At 37.7% G+C, this 21680-nt stretch overlaps 1 pseudogene; it reads right to left on the bottom strand.

The window, feature by feature from the left end:
- LOC129242025 (uncharacterized) overlaps positions 1-21222 on the bottom strand; it is a 52995-nt pseudogene extending 31773 nt beyond the window's left edge.
- Between the last annotated feature and the right edge of the window lie 458 nt (positions 21223-21680).

Raw genomic sequence — 21680 nt, 5'->3', positions numbered from 1 at the left:
AGCTTTTTGCTGAATAGGTTTTAGAAAAAATGCAGGTATAATTTTTTAAATTTATTTTTTGCAATTTAATTTCTTTGCTGCTTATGTGAAGCATTCATGCTTTTGTTAGCATCAAACCGACTCGTAACGCTAAGGCTGTAATATAAATTTGTTCAAATCCGTGAATGCCACTAACTGCACGTGACATGTTGCTAACAAATGCCATGCATGAGTGACTGACACAGACGGTTGCTGCGAAACAAGGCAAACAACAAATAAACAAAAAAAAAGTTAAACTCTATAACAATAAGCTTTGTTTAGTTAACTGTGAACGGTATTTGCAACCATAACAATTGTCAATCACGGCATTTCAACTGCAGGCTAAGCGTTTATATTACGACGACTGACAGCAACGATGATGAGGAGTGCAGAGCAGAGAGTGCAATAATAATAATAATTCTGCAAAATTTGACAGTAAACTAATATTACATTTCCCCTGCGACGACTGTTCAAATTTCGAAATCGAAATCTCGAAAACTCATTTTCGGATTTCACTGGCTTTTGTCTGATTCCGTTGGCGTTTATTGATTTCTCTTACCTCTTATAACATCTGTTGAGTTTGAAATGTGAAATAGAATAAAATATTTGCAGCATATTCAGAGTATTTCCATTCAAAAATTAAAAACATTTCTTGCAAAACATGTCCAATTCTACTGGGTGTTCGAATCTTATAAATTTTGTCCCTACATACTTCCAAAAGCAGTTAAGCTCCAAAGCACCTTCGAAGCTCCGAAGTGTTCGATTCAATCACCGCACGATACTCGTTTTTTTTCCATTGTCGAAAATGATGTGGCATGTCGATACTAAATGGCTTTTAAATAAAGAACGAATTGACAGGATATTTTACTGTTGCGTACAATGGAAATTATTGAAAAAAATTCGAATATTTTCCCAACGTTTTCAAGCCCCTTTTTTAGGAATGGTTAATTTATAATCCGTTTAAAACATTAAATTATAAATTAATGAGCTAGGAGATATAATTTTCATACTTATGGTATAGAAACAGTTATTTAGGCTCATACATACTTCGCAGTATTAGTCTTAGATCCTCTTGGCACATATCTATCTTAATTTTGCTTAAATTATTTTTCTGCTTTAATTAGAAAGACATATATGTAACTGTATGTCCATGCATCAGAAAAGGAATGTATCATCACAACTACTAGTTTTACTGAAAATGACATCCAATTTGAGTATTTATTCGCCAGCAAAAAAAATATGTATGTATATATACTCGTAGTTCATTACAATGGTATGGAAGGATTCCATCAAAGATATTTTCCTTAATAGAGATAATCTCAAAAACATACATTGACTCATCACCTACAACTCACACCTAAGGTAACCACTTGCAATTGGTTGCCTCAATACCGAGCCTCCTGTGGAAGGAAACATTAAGTAAAACAATGCCGCAGGGTATCATTTGCACCACTTAAACAATAGTTTATCTTTGTAAAGCCATTTAATTAGTCAGATATTCGGATCAAAACTTGAGCTACCGATACATAATTAATATTTACACATACATTCATTAATAATTCACTTGTAAATGTCTATGTGGCTTGGCACAATCGATAGCCATATATATTAGTGTATCTGCAGTTTATTTGCATGAGGTAGTACAGTTGGATATATGCGCTATATAAACACACACATGAATGGGTTAAGATGCACTTGTATTTGCTCGTATCGTTTGCTAACTGCCAGGAAAACTTTCAGCCCGTCAATCATTTTAAATTAGAATTTACAGGTAACTTGCAGCTGACTTTGTTAGTCGTATATGCTCGCTTACAATTTTCCAACGACAATTTGATTTATCAAAAATTCATAGCCTACTTGAGAGCTAACGCAGATACTACGATATATACATAATATATATATATGTATATATACAGTACAATTAGTATAGTTGCATTAGTATATATATAAATATATATAATTGGCGCGTACACCCTTTTTGGGTGTTTGGCGGAGCTCCTCTTCCTATTTGTGGTGTGCGTCCAGATGTTGTTCCACAAATGGGGGGACCAACAGCTTCAAGCCGATTTCGAATGGCAGATATTTTTATGAGGAGCTTTTTCATGGCAGAAATACACTCAGACCGCTATTAGAAAAATGTTTTCCTTAATTTTGGATCTTTCACCGAGATTTGAACCGACGTTCTCTCTGTGAATTCCGAATGGTAATCACGCACCAACCCATTCGGCTACGGTGGCCGCGGTGCATGGACTGTCAATTAGACTGTCCTAAAGTCTAGTACAGAAATAGTCTTTACACTGAATCGCAAACTGCTTCAATGATTGCTCAAAGAATATCGCTGTCTTTCGTCAAACATCGGATTTTTACTATTGCCACTTTAATTTGTTAAATTGGACATTATTAGTATACCGAGGGCGATCAAAACTTCAGTGTGTTTCATAAATATAATAAAGATTTATCTCTTTGGAATGTATATATGGAATGTATAAGTTCCCAGTTATGCTCCGTAAGATTTCTCGCTTTTGTGGATCATTTCCTACGATAGTGGTTTACGTTTCTTCATTCCAGAAAGAGTCAAAATAGTTGGATGCGCTGCTGATACTGTGCAGGTTACTGCCCCTAAGGAAATTGTGAAAGTTCAGGTCTAGCACTTTCCCACTAAAGGGTTCCGTCTAAATCTGGAAGCTGGCTATATCAACTCGTTCCGAGCATTGAAGCTATATGGTCCACCTAGTAAGTTAATTTATGCCACAGTAAAATGTGCTAAAGACAACCGACTACAAATTAGAGACTTATTTGCATGCACGTCATTTGCATTTCAAATAGCAAAAAAATAGAATAATAGAAGCCCACAAAAATTTACCATAAACTAATAGGTATGAGGAAAATGGCTAGAAGTCTGAAGAAGTACTCAATATTAGAATAAGGGAACAACACTGCCGCTTAGTGCGAACAGTATAGGACATATTCGGTTTTTTTCTAGGGAATATATAAAACAAATTTTTCTGAAAGTCTAGAAAAGTAATTTCTCAAATTTCCCCAAAAATATAATAACACATTCACACACCTCGTAGCCGAAAACTCCCACAAAGACCTTTTGATGGTCAAAATATTAGTATATAAACTTATTCAATTTTTTTTAATACTCAACGCTTAAAGTCGCCAATCTGGGAGAACAAAAACTTACGTACATACAACACAGACATTCAGAAAATCTTGATTTCTTCAACTCTACAGCGCTCTACCGAATAGTACGATAATATTTTCTATTTATTCCCTATTGGCGCTTGAATTTCTTCTAAGAAATAGCAGACCAGCCTATGAAGAATGCTCCGGAACCCTCCTGAACCCTCATTCACAAATTTACTATTATAATATTACTATTCACTCGGTGGATTATCATGATTGTGTAATGAGAGAGACTCATAGGTGCCACTTGATGACACTTCGCTATACAAACGTCCGAGAAAAAAAGAAAACACTACTTCTGGCAACACAATTTGAGAAGTGTTCCATTTTAAGTAGATGAATAGTAGCGTAGCAACGTGTTTTTTTTTTTTTTTACACTTAAAATTTTTGTTTTGCCAAGTTCCTGCTATGTACTAGCCCGTGGACAGTAGCGAAAAAGTTATCCCCTCGACGTTTAACTGAAGATATACTAGTTTCTATAGCCATAAACATTACGAATTGAACTTCGTATCAATAAAAAAACCATTCACCATATGGTTGTATACACAGAAGTTTTTAGTTTGTGTATACCTACAATTACAGCTTTACTAACTGGTGAGGATAATTGGTAGGCACTCGCTTAAAACTGCAACGATAACTATTAGAGTTATAATAGCGACTCCCTACGAGTGTTTAAGTGCGTTGTTCAAGCCACACACTGCACTATCACGTCACCCCGTGCTATATTCGTTCCCGCCAACAATTTTTTTTAACATTCATTTGGACTGGTTGTTAATTTTTGGCAGACGGATGGAAATTTAGTTGAAACATATAAATAGTTGGGAGCAATTCTTACCTGATCCGAAATTTGGGCGAGTTTCACTATGTCGTTATCGAGCTGCACTATTCAGATTTATCAAAATTGTAAATTCATCGATTATCCTTTTTTGAGTTTATAACTTTTGCCAAATTTTTAATAATTTTTTAAATATACCATTGTATGGGCATGATTATTAATCCATTTTGCCCTTTTTCAACTGATTTCATTTCCATATGCACCAGATTTAAAAAAAAAATATATAGGTTTTTGCTGCAGCTATAGGACGGCCAAATTGACAGACGGACGGACAGACATGGTAAAATTGCCTCCTTACATCTTTCGGAGCATTTTTGTATGCATTTGTCTATATCTATATCGATTCCTTTATGATGTGATACCTTTCTTCACAAGTGCGCGTGTATAAAAAGATACAAATAAATAGCAGAAAAGCCAATTCATACGCCATAGTGAACCTTCGTTTTGTACATACTTATAGTATTAAGCATGTATATGGTATATGTATTATACAACTGCTGCCAGCACAATGTGGCTCATTCATTCCCGCCAACAGCGTGAAAGCATTTATGTTGTAACGCCAAAGTTTTTCGCATGCTCCGCAATTTTGCTGCACTTTTTTCCTTCCTTTTTCTGTTTTCATATTCTGTTATTGTGTGCATGGCCAGTATTGCATGTTTGCGGGTAGCTGCTTGTGGAGGTTGTTGCTGGCATTGGCTGACGTTTGGTTGATTGCATGGAGGAACTTTCCACGTCCTTACTTGCGCTTGTTACTGCTATATATTGGAGATCCTCATGAAGTTTTTTAAACAGCGTTGCTACTGTATCCGCCGCAATGTAACAGATAAAAAATACTACTCTACGTTTCTTCTACTAGGCGAGTTGAAGTTTTTTTATTTCGTCGCTGCAACAATTTAAAATTTATTTATTCGAGCTTCTACTTAAATGGGAACTTTTCCATAGACTCGTATCATATTTAGATTAGGAGCACGATTTGTTTATGAATATTGTTTTGGGAAAACTTTCTAACAAGAAGAGGATTAAATTAGGGGCATTGAATTATTAAGAAAATAAATACTAAATTATAGTTCTTAAATAGTCTGTGTAATAGAAGCGTGACCGCCATAAAATTGAAACTATTTAACCAATTCGATGCTAACAAACTACATTATGGACTTATAATTTTTATTATATACTTTATATGTATTCAATAAAATCTATAGTCACTATTATTAGCCATAATGGATTTACATCTTCAAGTCAATTTCTGCGCAAGTTGCCTCTAAATCAATCTAATTTGCCTTGATAACTGTTTGAACATTCATATTTGTTTCCCTTTGAGTTTTTGCTTAACTGTTGCCTAAATGTTTTCAATAAAGCTGACATCAACCGACTGTAAAGGCCAATCCAACATTTCAATATCGTTTTGCTGTTTCCACTCTACACACCTTCGGCTTCAATGCTTGAAATTGTTACCTTCTTGTAAAATCAAAGGTCGTCTAATTCCTCAAAACATCTTCGCACCTTTCGCTAATAATTCATTGTGGTAAATTTTATTCATCTGCATGGTAATTTAAAACTGCTTTCAAATTGACGGTAAACATGAATAAATAGCCATATTATATTTCGCTGAAGCAACCCTAAACAAGAAGATTAACTAGTTGCTTAACAGTGATTGTCAACACTACACCAGTTTCAACGACGCCCAAAAGAAAAATTCATCCTGGAATATTACATTTGCCACTTTCGTTCTGGACTTTCCTTAGCCCAGGAAGTACTTTTCCAATGTGTGATAATGTTTTGTCAATGCACTATGGAATTTGAAGTCTTCTGCATGCTAACATCCACGAATCGTGTTTTTGGATAAACTTAAAACTGCTTCAGCTTCAAGGGACAATAAGTTCGACTTTTTCTCACAAACAAATTAATGATCTTCTGCCTTTGCTTTGGAGTGGTATTTCTTTGCTCCTCGTCCAGGAAAGTCGTCGACGGTTTTAACTTCGGTATAACTTCTTCAAATATTTTGGTGCAGATACATGTACTTTTTTAAAGCTTTAGGGACACGCTTCAAATCCTTTTTCATAGGCGGAACTCATTTTCCAGACTCCAGATAACAATTCTTATCGGATCCTCTCGCAAGTAATATACTGACTGTCTACAAAAGCCAACGATTTGTTAAGACGGACCTAAAATTTTAGCTTATATTTACCTCTGCTTAGTTTAGTTATACTCGCAAGCACTCAAATAATTACTTAACATTAGACCGTATTTAAAATAGATTTACATTTCTTGTTATCAGGCAGTCGATGGTCCATGCTGCTAGTGCTGCTGCCTTCTTATAGTACATATTTGTATAACTTGTTATTATACAAATTTAAGAATAATAATAGTAATAATGTTTCTTTATAACGGAACTCTTAGTTTGAATTTTGTCGATCCCACTTCTATAAGATAGACTGTATATACACTATAAGTATTAGGTGCGCAACTATGTTCTCGCTGTTTTTTTGATGAAAATACACCTTTATTCTGAAAAAATGGTTAGAAGTGAATCACTGAAAGTATTGCCCATCGCTGGCTATTACTTTTTCCCATCTTTCTGGTGGATCTCGTATACCGTCGCGGTAAAACTGGTCATCTTTTGAGACTATCAACGGATCAAGCAATTTGTTGATGTCTTCATATGAATGCAGCTGCTGGTCAGCTAGACCATGTACCATCGATCGGAACAGGTGATAATCGGACGGCGCAATATCTGGAGAATATGGCGGGTGGGGTAGGATTTCCCATTTCAGTGTTTCCAAGTAGGTTCTAACGGGTTTAGCAACGTGAGGCCGAGCGTTGTCATGCTGTAGAATCACTTTTTCATGCCTCTCCGCGTGTTGCGGCCGCTTCTCGCGCAGTGCTCAGCTCAATCGCATCAACTGAAGTCGATACCGATCCACCATAATAAATAACACCAACTTGGTCCCACCAAATACATAGCATAACTTTCGCAGCGTGAATATTCTGAGGCCGAGGCGACGACGTAGAAGCATGACCAGACAGTTACCATGACTTTGTTTTCTTTGGATTGCTAATGAATCCATTTTTCATCTCCCTTCTCGATGCGATGAAGAAAACCCTTCCTTTTTTGCCGCTGGAGCCGTTGTTCACAGGCGAAAAAACGACGTTCAACATCCCTTGGTTTTAACTCATAAGGAACCCAAGTCCCCTGCTTCGGAAACATTCCCAAAGCATGCAATCGCTTGAAAATGGATTGGTGGATTACTCCTAATACTGGAGCAAGCTCTTCTTGCGTTTGACACGGATCCTCATTGAACAGTACCTCCAATTCAGCGTCGTCGAAGGTTTTCCTTCACTCGGACGGTCGTCAACATTAAAATCACCATCTTTGAAGCGATGGAACCAATCTCGGCCCGTTATTTCACTTAAAGCAGCATCTCCATAACATTTTTTGTAGCTTCAGCCGTCGTTTTTTTCGAATGAAAGAGGAAAATCAATACTTCCCACAAATGACTATTATTCGGCACAAAATCAGACATTTTCACAAAACCAAAAGGATATGATACCAAACCAAAATCGCTAATGTGTCGAAGCAGTTTGTTTACCATATGTCTAAGCTTGGTTTATGACGTTTAGGTTATGTTATAATCGACTAGCACACTCTACTGGCGGCATATTTTATTTATGTACATATAATATATATTTAAAAATAAGTAAGTGTACGTGGGGAAGTAAAAAGTAAAGTAAAAGTTGTGACAATTTTTTGCCACATGTATTTAATGGAGTGGAGTTATATCTCAAGATTTCGAATAATCCTACGCGGTGGTTTAAAGGTAGCACTACGTTTTAAAACAAAGGGTGATCTGACAGTTCTATGTCCGTTCAAACCAGCCTTGTGTTTCAATGTGCCGAAGTAGAGGAAAAAAAAATCATTGCAATCTCCAATACCACAAAGACCAAAGTGGAAAATTGAAGCAGGCAGCCAATAAATCATCGAAATCAACAACAAAGTTGTGTCAAGCCGCGGTAAAGCTCAAAATGTTTTGAAGGTATAAGAACTTATTCGGTTTTAAACTAAAAAGTATTTACATAGGTTATCAAGTTCCTAATATGCGGTATCCGAACTCTTTCCCATTAAATCTTTCTAACCTAACTTTTCTAACCTAACATTTGTATACCGTTTTTATCAATATGCATGTGTAGTAATAGTATGCATGTATATATGAGTACACATTTTTTAAGGAGGTTTAGTCAAAATGTCAGAAACATCTCAAAGGTGCCCAGGCACCCATGGTATGTATGGCGTGCCTTTACTAATACTATAACAATTCCCTCACCTCGGCTAAATTTTATACTAGGACCACAGAAGTATAAGAACGTAAAGCCGAATTTATCTTTAAAAACACAACAAGTACCTGAGTCCAGATTCCTCTCCTGCTGGCTTATAAAGGCACTCCTTGCCAATGTGTTTTGGTGACTTTAATGGAATCTTTTGATTTCTGCACAGATGGGCGCTGCATGAAGGATTATGGAGTCAGCAACTAATGAGAGTAGTCGCCCACGATTAACTTGGGACCCTTCTATATTAGAGAGGAGTCGCGCTATTCGCACAAGTTGCATTGGCGCATGGATTTATTAACTGCTGCCTGAACAAAGTTTTGTGTCGATTCAGATCCCAAGATAACTGATTGCTCTTTTCGAAATTATTTGGTGGCTACCAATGTTCAGCTCAATGGAATTTCACACTCCAGTATTTATTAGAACTGCTTTGGTTTTTTGAACTGCTAACTCTAACTGAGCTATCGTTGCGATATAATTGCGCTTTTCTTTTAAATTGTCAACTACCACCATGGTAATATCATCGGCGTATCTCACAATATCGACGTTGGCCGGAACTTTCAGAACTGCATCGTAAAGGACGTTCCATAAAAGTTGATCCCAGCACCGATCCTTAAGGTACACCGCCGGAGACCATGTTTCTTTTGCTGCCACTTGTCTGCCATGTAGTCTGTATGTATGTACTTATAAAGGGTTTTTCAGTAAGTGCGCTTCAACTTTTGAACTGTTTTGAATAAAACACAAACGGTTTGACTTTTTTAACTAATTTTTTTTTTATTATCGAGTTTGAACATATACATTTAAGTATGAAATTCGATTTCTTTTGCATGACCACCGCGTGCACGTTTTACGAAGTCCAATCGTTGAACCCAATTTTCGGCCACTCTTTTGCATAAATCGGCCGAAATTCCAGCAACTTCGCGTTCAATATTGGCTCTGAGCTCACAAATCGTCGCCGGCTTGTTACTGTAGACCAATGACTTCACATAACCCCAAAACGGGACGGCTTGTTAAATGGACCGTAAAATGGCCGTAATGCTCTTAAAGTAGCAGCAACAGAACGATTATTTTCATAAAAAATTTGCACGATTTGCAATCGTTGCTCAAGTGTGTAGCGTTCCATGATGAAATGTATACTAATGAAGTTTACAAATGACAAGCGAAAAATAAAAAAATATTGCGTCGTTCGCCCTCCCTATCGGAAAAAAGTTGAAGCGCACCTATTGAATAACCCTATATATACTTATATGGAACGTACGTATATTCGTGGTATACGTATGTAGATGCGTGGAAGCCAGTAGCCTTAATCCTAAAGATATATCAATTCATTATTTGCGTGCACATGTATTTTTGTGAGTATGTGTGTGAAGGACATACACGTTTGGTGTTTGCCACAAAATCGATTAAATTGCAACGACTGACTACACAGCAAAAACCAGGCAACTAAACGTGACCAACGTCATTCCAATAATGCGCATAAAATAGTAGAGAGTCAGTACCTACGCCAATGTACATATGTGGAGGCGTGAGAGGTTGCGAACTGCAGTCACGAGTGGGTTAGTATGTGGGGGAGGAGACTTTTGTGGGTGTACTGCGGTTAGCTTCCTTTACGATAGTTTAGTACACACTGGGCGCTCATAAATTCGTTTAAAATACCGCAACATGGGCAAGCATTTGTACTCACACATCTTACCAACACCAACTGCAATTATTTGGGTTTGGCAAAATCAGGACATAACCACTCAACTCGATTTTAAACCAACTTTCCATAAGTGGAGGTCAAACTTAAGTTGTTTTAATTTTCTTATATATAACTGTAGTGTTATTGAACTGACACATATACACATTTTCTCTTAAAGTTAAAAGTTATAAAGCGAATTTTTAAGTTGTGAATGCCCCTATAATTTTGTTGTACCAAATTGCTTCAAGATCCACATAAGAAATTTCTGTCTTACACAGCACAGAAGCACAATTGGAGTCAACAGAAATCAGTTGAGCAATTATAAAACCTCCTACAAATACCACTTAAAATTGTATTTTTTTCTTTAATTTCTTTTCCTGTGCAAGTTAGCAACAAAAGTGTTAAACTCTAATTAAATTATACGATATTATGACTGCGCATTGTGTTACCACAACTTGTGAATCTCATAATTGAGTGGTGTAAAAGATGTAAAATTGATGAAATAATTGAGAGTTAGAGTAGATATATATACTGGGAGTTAAGTCTTAAAAAACATGTTTATCAGAATCAATTCTCTTCCTTACCGGGTTGTCTGCCATGCAATTTCCTGAAATGTCTGAGCACAGAGACATTTCAGGAAATTGCACCGCTTAGCCAGCTCATTAAGAAGAAAATGAATTCAATTGCTACTTTTAAAGAAGTATTTTTGCCGTGAGATGTTGCCGGATCTGCCTTTAGAGTATGCGTGCTGACGCTTTGAAATACAATTTTGTTGAATTTTTTGTCGGATGTGAGCTCCCAATAATCCCTGCAAGATTTCGAGAAGAAAGGAGGTGAGGTTTGTTGACCCAAAATCCTTTAGTTTTACATTATTTGCAAATGAAAGCCACTGTTGTTATAGTGCATCCCCTTGGTATGTGGCAATAGTTGAGGCAAGCGTTATAAGTATTTGTGAGAAGACGGCTTAGAAGATTACGGATCGCTTGTGATCCAGGGAAAAGGATACGGTCTAGTCCTGGAGATTTATTTGGTTAGAAGGACCTAATGGCCAATTACACTTTTTTATGATTTATGATGTTTTCGGTAATAATTTATGTAAACGATTTCCTTCAGAGCTTTCTGCATAACTTTCGTAGAAGTCCTTTCAGGATTCATTTAGGGATGTTTTGAAGATTTTGAGAGCATCCATCCTTTTAGCTTGCCTAGGTGTCGCTTTTGTTGCTAAATAATAAATCTTCCTGCTTCTCTCCTCAAGGTGGAAATCTCCTGATTTCTCCTGGGTGGTCCCGTCTTGACTTAAGACGGGTTTAGAAAATGATGTCTTTAAAGCAGAGTTACAGATTTTGGTAACAAAACTCACCGCATTATCAATTTTAGAAGATGAGTCAAGATCGCCGAGGTGTTGGTACAACATACTAGTTTTGCCCTTATACGAGGCGGGTTCAATAAGTTCCTGTGTTGAAAATGAAGTTACCATTTCTTTAGAAATACTTTTTTTAACATACATAGTTCCCTTTTAGAAAGATACACTTCTCCCAAAGCTTAGGCCTTTGGAGCAGATTCACCGAGAGAAACCCATTGTTTTGATCGTTGCTTAGTTTCTGGTGAGTAATAATGAATTCAGGTTTCATCAGCGGTGACAACTCGACGAAAAAATTCCTTCAGGTCTTACTTGAATTGCTTCAAACACTTCTTCGAAGTTAACAGCATCCGCTTGTGATCCACCGTGAGCAATGGAGGCACCCATCGGGCCGACACGTTTTTCATCGCCAACTTACCATGTAAAATATTACTGCCGTTCCGGCCGACACACCAATGGCCTCTGTTTCTTTGCGCACTTTCGTTCATCGATCAGTGACAATCATGTCGTGGACTTTTTGAATTATTTCTGCGGTAACCACGTCTGCCGGGCGTCCTGGTCGCTCCTCATCAAAAACGAATGTCGCCCACGTTTAAATTCGTTGAACCAATATCTAACTGTGGTCATAGAGAGCGAAGCCTCTACATAAACCGTATCCAACTTGGCTTTTATCTCCTCCCATTATTTCTCATCCAAAAACAGAAATCATTTACCAAACGATACTGCGCTTTTTCCATCTTAGCGAAAATCATGAAAAACGTCTTACTCGAAGAGCTGCCAAATCCAAACTAAGCTATCAAGCAGTCTGAAACTTGTGTAGCTGTCGTTTGATGGATGAAAGCCCACGATGCTTATACCAACTTCCCTCAGGAACAACCTCGGTCATCAAACACGGGTACTTATTGCATCGCCCTCGTATGCAAATACTTTGGTAAGTATGATATGTGCGCATCAGCATATTAATTCATACCACCTTATAACAAATACTCCTTAACAGACACGTTTTTGATTCTAATTAATTAAATTATACCTCAGCAAATTTTCCTTGCCTAAACTTTTCTGTTACTAACAAATTATCCAATTTCTTTAATATCACGTACATTTTCCAATCTAAAACTTTTTTTCGCTAAAAAAACTCACGTACGCAATTTTATCTAAACGCGATTTTGGGCGTAATTCATATTTTTAAGGCGACAATAATTGAATTTTATTTTAAAGATAAGGACATACACCGCATGCGTAAACCAAGTGCAAGTGGAATACAGATGTACACATTAGGTTATACACACACATACACATAAACGAAAGTGAGGTACGCATAAAGCTAATTCTAAAAACTTTCAAAACAAAAGCCGACTTTTTGAAGGAGTCATGTTGGTTTCGCATAAACTTGTCAAGGATAATCCTATCCAACAAAGCCCGACCAAAGTAAAACGATTGTGAAGTCAAAAAGAAAATACGGCCAAAGAGGAGCTTCTGGTAAGAGTGTTTTTGCTACGTTTTTTGTTTCAAATAGAAAACTTCGTAAATCCAAAAGTAGAATGCCAAGTGCAGAAAGAACAAAATAAGAAAAAAATCGTCAAAAATACTAGACACCTTTGCTTTGTGCCAGTGCATATACATATATGTACAGTGCATGTGAATTTTATGGATTTATGCAAGTATGTGTTTTTAATGACAGGAAAAAGTTAAGAGCTTATTTTTAAACCACCAATAAACAAACAACAAACTTTTCTTTGTCACAAAAAATTATATAAATAAATGAGCAATGGCTGAAAAGCAGAAAAACTCGCGTGGAATAAATGTGGTTGTAGTTGGCGACGGATGCTGCTGCTCCTTTGCGTCAATTTTGCCGCTGAACAGCATTTTGTGGCCACTTATCCCTGAACGCATACCGCAAGCCGCACCAGAGGGGGCAAAATCACATGCAAATGCTCTAGGCGGCATACATACATGCATGCATGCATGCATGAGTAGCACAATGAAAGAGAGAAAATGCTTTGGCTGAATAACAGTTCAACAGATGTATAAATATGTCGAGGCATTCCACGCGAAACAAAAAAATAGCAGAAGCAATGAAAGAATATAGCTGTTCGCTGCCTTTTGTCAGTTCTTTGTGAATTTCCATAACTTTCAGTGAGTAATCAAATGCCATGTCAAGTGTTCGATCCCTACCGTGAATAAAGAAGAAAGTGAGCTAAAAAGTTCTTATAACTGATGATCGCCACTTCAAAGACGAAATCAGATTTCGAATATGTTAAATTTGGAGAGAAATTGTCATGAAAATGATTAGCAGTCAAAACAAAAAACTAACTTCTAAATTCTTCTATGTTTTTGAATTCAAATATCGAAATATGACGTGCCTCAAGGCATCGCAAAATGAAGCAGCTTTAATATAGGGTGTTTTTTTTAGAGGTTAGGTTTTCAAGATGAAATAAAACGTATATAATTTAATGTTATGGCCAAGAATTTAGCTTTATTATAAAGATAAGGGTTTGCCATTATGTTGGGGCCGTATGTCAGCAATAACGCGCCGAATATTCTCTTCCAAGACGTCAATCGTCTCGGGCTTATCTGCGTAGACAAGCGACTTCACATAGCCCCACAAGAAATAGTCCAGCGGTGTTATATCGCACGATCTTGGAGGCCACGCCACAGGTCCACGGCGCGAGATAATGCGCTCACCAAAAGTTTCCTTCAATAAATCGATTGTTGCGTTGGCTGTATGGCATGTAGCGCCGTCTTGTTGAAACCAAAGGTCGTCCACATCAACATCGTCCAATTCAGGCACGAAAAAGTCATTAATCATGGCTCTATAGCGCTCTCCATTGACTGTAACATTATGGCCGGCTTCATTTTTAAAGAAATATGGACCAATCATTCTCTCTGCCCATAGAGCACACCAAACAGTGACTTTTTGAGGATGTAATGGCGTCTCAGCAATGGCTTGTGGATTATGTTCACTCCAAATGCGACAATTTTGCTTATTGACATACCCATTCAACCAAAAGTGAGCTTCATCGCTGAACAAAATTTTCTTCGATGCGTCGCGCGAACCGAACCATTATTTTCGTAATAAATTTGCACGATTTGCAAACGATGTTCAGGTGTAAGTCTAGTCATTATGAAATGGCAAACCAAACTGAGCATAAATCAAGTGACAGCTGTCAAAAAGACCATCTACGAAAAAAGTAGTGCCACCTTGAAAACCTAACCTCTAAAAAAAACACCCTTTATAATATGTTATTGTATATGTTGTCATGTGAATGTGTTCATTTGCGCCTACCATTTGGATGGGCTCGTCTTTGATGCCCACCATAAACATGAAAAAAAGTTTGTTTCTAATATTGGTCGTCCCCATGATGGAAAGAATAATGAGATGGCGCCTATTGTGTTACCGTTACTTTGCTCTCAGCGAATTTGACAATGAGCTATGTCGTATTGGCACCAGTATGGCCAGATTATCATTTTCGTAACTTGATTTAGCATTTTTCTTGTTATTTAATCGCGGAGTTTTAATTTATTTTTAATGTCATTTTTCTAGCCAGTTCTAATTAAAAATAATGTTTATAATTTTCTAAAATATACATTTTTCAAAAAATTGTTCAATAATTCACTCAGTTTTATTTAGCTTTACTGTTTTTGACATCTGGTCGCATTGCCAGCGTTTGCAGTTGTTGTTGGTGTTCTTCTGCTTTCAGCAATCAAATCTCTCTCTGGCTACTTCAGTGTTGCCTAGCTTTGGATATAAAAACGCACTAAATTGCCCAAAAACAGGTTTTCAATGTTAAGAAGAGTTGGAAGAGGGACATTTAATATTCCTAACATAACCTTAAAATAAGCAAAAAATTAAACTTACACTTTCAAAATATCAAATTTATAAGAACCAACAAATTTTCATTAACACTAAAATCTTCTCAGAGTGACCTTTTTAACATTCTTTTGTTTAATAATAATTTTTTTTTTCTTACTTATAGTTTCGGACGTCCCTCAGTTGAGAAATGGCAAGAAAAAACCTCTCTCATAAAAAAAGGCGGCTGTAAATGACAAAAACTGTAGCTCCCTACATTTGAGAGACAACCTCAATACGCACACCGCAAATAAGAGAAGAAGCTGAGTCAGTTACCTAACGAGAGTAAAGAGTAAAGTAATGATTATTCTGGTTGAAGTTTAAGCAAGGCAGGAAGTGCAAAATTCGGTTCGAACAGAACTCTACATACCCGCACATATTTTACTAAAGTCTAATCAAAAAACTCTTAGGCTACGAGAGTTAACGCCAGCAACATCAGAAGAACAAAAAGAAATTTATTTCTAACATATAAAACGTGGGCATGGATTTTATCTGATCTTATTAACACTTTACACCCATAATAACCCTTTGCATAAGTATTTATTACTTATTTATAATATACAGGGCATTGTTATGAAACAAATTTGAAATGGAGAAAAGCAACTAACCTGATGAAGAGAGCAATATCAGTTTAGTGGAATTTTTACTCGAGTTATTCGCTTTACTGTTAGATAGACTATTTCACTGTGAGACACTGTTTCACTCCGACAGACAGATATACAGATAAACAGTTGAAAATTTGAATGTAGCCGAACGTCATGAGTATTGTTCCCAAATGTCTTGCTATATGTGATTTCAATGATTTCTTCTGAACTGAAGTGCAATTTGCATTCTCATAAATAGTTAAAAACATGAATTAATTTTAAATAGTTATGTCTACTTCAGAATTCTGAGTTCAAGTTAAAATGTACCAGAAGAGTTGCTATGTAACAAGCCCACTCCTATCGCACAACTTAAGGGGGGAAGCTGGTCTAGAATTTTGAAAAAATCGAAAAATTTTTTTTTGTCTTAAAAGGTGCTTTAGGGTCTTAGAAATAATATACCAACTGAGGGATGCCTGCAAAAATGTCTAAATGCCCAAATTTTTCATTCGACGGCAGTGCCTCGCAGGTATGCCCCGAACGCTACTTACAACTTTAAACGCGTTTTTCTCGAAATCACTTTTTTTAAACTGGCCGAAGACATAACTCGAACAAATCTTTACCGACTCTTACGAAATTTTGACAATACATGCGAAATACCTTTCTCCGGAGACGTACGTAGGATTTTTTATTTATATTACATAGTTTTTTTTTTAATCAACAATTTTATGTCGTTCTTTATAGTGAAAATTGTAACTTTTTGTTCAAACGTGCACCATTTCGCGAAAAAACAAAATATCGAAAAAATCCTACGTACGTCTCTTTCTGTTGTTATATAAAAACTAAAAAAATTTTATTTTTTGATCCAGGACAAAAATTAAGGAGTTTACGTCTTCGGCAATGGACCCACTAGAAAAAAAGGCGCCTTAGGAGAACTGCTGGACAGCGGCCATTTTGAAATTAATTCAGATGAAAAATTTTTTATTTGTACCATGAAAGCTATATTATTAAACCTATTTCACAGATTTTCGATTGATTCCTTTGTTGAGTCAAAATAAATTCATAAAATATGCCCATTTTTTGCGCTCTAGACCAGCTTCCCCCCTTAATGTCTCTTCTACTGAACGGATGCTATGAATAGCTGCATTATCCATTTGTTGAGTGTACAAGCCTGTGACTTTCAAACATAGTTTTCTGCGGATAAGAGGTTATCAGTTGTTGCATACTGCTTAAAATGAGTTTTTGCGTGGAATGTCACATGCTCGTTTGCGTGAATATACGGCTTACTGCACGCACACAATATTGAAATAAAATAAAAAAGATATAAAATAAGCACCAATTGTTAATCATATCCCGAGTTTTCTTCACTTTCTTACAGATGTTAAACATAAGCGAAGTGCTTGTTACCAAACAGGCAACGTCGTCCGCAATATGTTTGTGTGTAGACTCCCGAATCGTTTAAGGTGGTGAGCAAAGGATCGCTTACCATGCACCAGAGCAATGGAGACAGTACAGCGCCTTGAGAGCAACCTCTATAAATCCCGGATGATTCCAGCTGATCTTCCTCTGCTCGCACCGAGACGATTCTTTTGGCCAGCATCGAACGATTTAAATTCAGTAGCACCCGACTTACGCCGTGCTTACTAGCAGAGCCGAACATACTATCAAAACTGGCATTATCTCTCATACTCTTTTATTTATACGTAATATTGTGCCCTTGGTTCACGCATACAGTTACTGTGCGTTGCACTTCAGCTAAAATTTGGATTCAGTTAGTGAAACTTACGCAGTGCGTGAGTTCAGTGTTTGTCACAAACTGAGAGGTCGACGTTGTTCAAATCCTGCAGAAGCGATCGATATATTATATCGGAGTGGAACATTTTCGATCATAACTATTTATTTTTTACTTGTTTATCTCAAAACTTAAGTAGAAACTACTGCATATAGGAAAACGAATTTTTTTCTTGGAATACATATTCATACACTTTTTTTTCGGCTCTATTCCCTTTCTCCCTTATCTATTGGGTTGCTGCTTATAACCTCTTCCCACCTCTCGACCAGTTTCACAAAAAAAACGCCTGGTGTCTAAAAATTTTTAGGCCAGCTTTTAAGGACCTCTAACGCCTTCCACATGGTTTGAAATGGAGCGAAAAAGATGGTAATCAATCGGTGCTAAGTCCGGAGAATACGACGGATGCTGAGGGACCTCCCATTCGAGCTATTGGAGCGCTGCTTTGACGACTTATGCAACATGGAACCTGGCGTTGTCGTGAAGAAGTATGGTTTGACTATGTCGGTCAGGTATTTTCAGTCGAATAGCCTTCACGTGGTGTAGCTGGGCCAGGTAAAGCTCCTTTTTGACCGCGCCTTATTTTCGAGCATTTTTCAGTGCACCTTATCCTCCCAGTCCCACCAAACACATATCGTATCGGATAAAGATGCGGCTTGACTCTCGGGTTGGGCATATCTTTCTTTGCTTCATATTGATGTGTAGACACCATTTCTCATCTCCCGTGACGACTCGGTAAAAAACCGCTGGTTATGACCGCGTGAGAAGTAATTTGAAGGCGACTTTCTTTGTTTTTTTTTCGTTAAGCTCGTGAGGCTTCTAGGCTTCCAATTTTTCTGTAAATCCCATTGAATGAAGGTGACTGAGGATCGTTTTACAATCGCAGTTCATTTCTTCAGCCAATTCACGATTGATTTGGCGCCCGTTCTCCTTCAAAAGTGATCTGAGACGTTCTTCATCAATTTTAGTCGAACTTCCGCTGCGGGACGTGTCATCGATGTAATTTTGCAACTTTGCAAACCATTTCCGTGCTGTATACTCGTTTATGACACCTCCTTCATACACATCGCAAATGAACTTGGCTACTTCGCCAGCTTTTTGACCTCGATGAAAAGCAAAGAAGAGAGGTTGTCGGAAATGTTAATTTTTGCCTCCTGGGTATTCCATTTATAAGCCTCAAAACTAATAAAAAATTAAATAAATCAAAAATACAATGGACTTAGTTTTGTAGAGCAGAAAGAGAATTATCGAATGAATACTTACCCTTTGCCAAACAGCAAACAAATCGTTATTGTTTCCCACCAACTTACACTATTTTTGAGTATTTGGCTGAGTTCCTCCTCCTATTTGTGACGTGCGTCTTGATGTTGATGTCAAATGAAGAAACCCAAAGTTTTTAGTCGACTCCTACCCGCAAATGGTTTGAGGAGCTTTCTCATGGTAGAAATACAATCGGAAGTTTGCGATTGTCTGCCGAGGGGCGACCATTATTAGAAGATTCGAACCTAGGCACTTACGTATGGTAGTCACGCATGAACGTATTCGACTACGGCCGCCGTTTTTTTCCTTTTATATTAGGCGAATTATAAAGTAATCAAAGTTTTTTCGCTGCATTTCAACCCCAAAATTAAAATAGCGTTAAAGTCTTGCGGTATTTCCGCAAGCTTGTCTTTGCAAGCGCGTAGTTCTAGTTGTATTCGTCGCATCGGTTCACGCTAGAGCTTTTTGGAAAGCTCTTTTCACGTGCTAACACGTGTTTGATTAATTGTTGTTTGCTTTTAGTCGTTCGTGAGTTATAGCGTCACAAACATGGAGCAAAATAAAGAGAAAATACGGCATATTTTACAGTACTACTACGATAAAGGCAAAAATGCATCTCATGCTGCCATTAAAATTTGTGCAGTTTATGGACCCGATACAGTTTCCATTTCCACCGCACAACGATGGTTTCAACGTTTTCGTTCTGGTGCAGAGGTGATCGAAGCTGCGCCACGGTCTGGAAGGTCGAAAATTGCGATAAAATCGCTGAATTGATCGAAAAAGACCGGCATAGTAGCAGCCGTAGCATCGGCCAAGAGCTGGACATGAGTCATCAAACCGTTATAAACCATTTGAAGAAGCTTGGATTCAAAAAGAAGCTCGATGTATGGGTATGCCACACGACTTGACGCAAAAAAACATTTTTGCCCGTATGGATGCATGCGAATCGCTTCTGAATCGCAACAAAATCGACCGTTTTTGAAGCGGATGGTGACTGGCGATGAAAAGTGGGTCACTTACGACAACGTGAAGCGCAAACGGTCGTGGTCGAAAAGCGGTGAAGCTGCCCAGACGGTGGCCAAGCCTGGATTGTGTGTTTGGTGGGATTGGCAGGGAATCATCCACTATGAGCTGCTCCCCTATGGCCAAACGCTCAATTCGGACCTGTACTGCCAACAACTGGACCGCTTGAATGCAGCACTCATGCAGAAGAGGCCATCTTTGATCAACAGAGGCCGAATTGTCTTCCATCAGGACAACGCCAGGCCACACACATCTTTGGTGACGCGCCAGTAGCTCCGGGAGCTCGGATGGGAGGTTCTTTTGCATCCACCGTATAGTCCGGATCTCGCACCAAGTGATTACCACCTATTTCTGTCCATGGCGAACGAGCTTGGTAGTCGGAAGTTGTCCACAAGAGAGTCCTGTGAAAATTTGCTCTCCGAGTTTTTTGACAATAGGGAAGCGAGCTTCTATAAGAGGGGCATTATGAAGTTGGCATCTCGTTGGGAACTCGTCATCGAACAAAACGGCGCACATTTGACTTAAATCGCATTATTATAACCAATTTTATGAACAATTGAAAATTCAATAAAAATACCGCAAGACTTTTTTGACAACCTATATTTTATCTTTATTCAAATACTGTTCCTTATTCAGTACCAATACTCAAGAGGTTCTCATATGCCGACTCGGTGATTTCTATGACTAATATTTTGGTTGATTGGAATCATTACTATTTTTACCTTTGTTTTCTCTTTTTCAATTTTATTTTGCAATGCTATAACACTCACCTTTAAATCATCATATAGAATAACCGGATGCGCTGTATACACTCTGAGATATGACCCACCACAGACTTGTAGCAGAAAACAATCAGAACTTTTTACTTCACCTGATACGTGTATATCACCACCCACTATTGGGCAGCATTACACATTTATTTTCACTGCAACTTAAGCACCACTACCTTACCAACAACGATTTGTGTGCGGCAACAGCATTAAAAGTCACTTTTAACAGCGTCAGTAATAGTACTTCAGGGTGCAAGTAACTAAAAATTAGTAACAACTCGAAAGAACCTCACCTAACTTCAACGACGCTCAACTTCAGAAAACTTGACTCAGTTACTTACCTTTAATGGATGCGTTACAAGCGCCATCACTTCTATGAGTGTACGCAATGGCTGACGCTGATACTGGTAGAACCACAACAAGCACTACACTGCGCGAGGTGTTACTGCTGCCCGCTTTGATGGTGTTACAACACAATAGCTCAATAGTAGCAGCAGCAACAGTAACAGCAACAAAATGAGTTATGCTCGCATAATTCAGCATGAATTAGTGTTGTCGGCAAGATATGCATCGTCACGTCACGGCAATGCAACTAACCAACCCACGAGCCAACCAACGTTTGCGCTCCAACGACAACACTACTGACAACAACGTTCTATATTATGTTGGTGGTGATAAGCGTACGACTGCAACAGCAGTAATAGTCAGCGAATTTGCGCAGATTCGAGTTCCAAGTGCATGGCGGCGAGTAGCTGAAGAAAGAAACATGAAAATAAACAAGTAAAGAAAAGTTAGGTAAACTCGTAAGTTAAGTAGCAATGTTGCGTTGTGTTATGTGCAGTGTGCAGTGTAAGGGACTCAGTGAGAAGGTAAGCATATTAAAAGTTATTATAAAGTTAATTATACATTTTAGTTACTGAAGGTGAGGCAGCAAAAGTAGAGGAGTATAAAAATGTTTTCACTGAAATATATAACAAAATTCGAAGCATATCTTTTGGCGG

This window comes from Anastrepha obliqua, chromosome 3 (genome assembly GCF_027943255.1).
Source record: "Anastrepha obliqua isolate idAnaObli1 chromosome 3, idAnaObli1_1.0, whole genome shotgun sequence".
Lineage (NCBI taxonomy): Eukaryota > Metazoa > Arthropoda > Insecta > Diptera > Tephritidae > Anastrepha > Anastrepha obliqua.
This window is presented reverse-complemented; position numbering and strand designations above follow the sequence as displayed.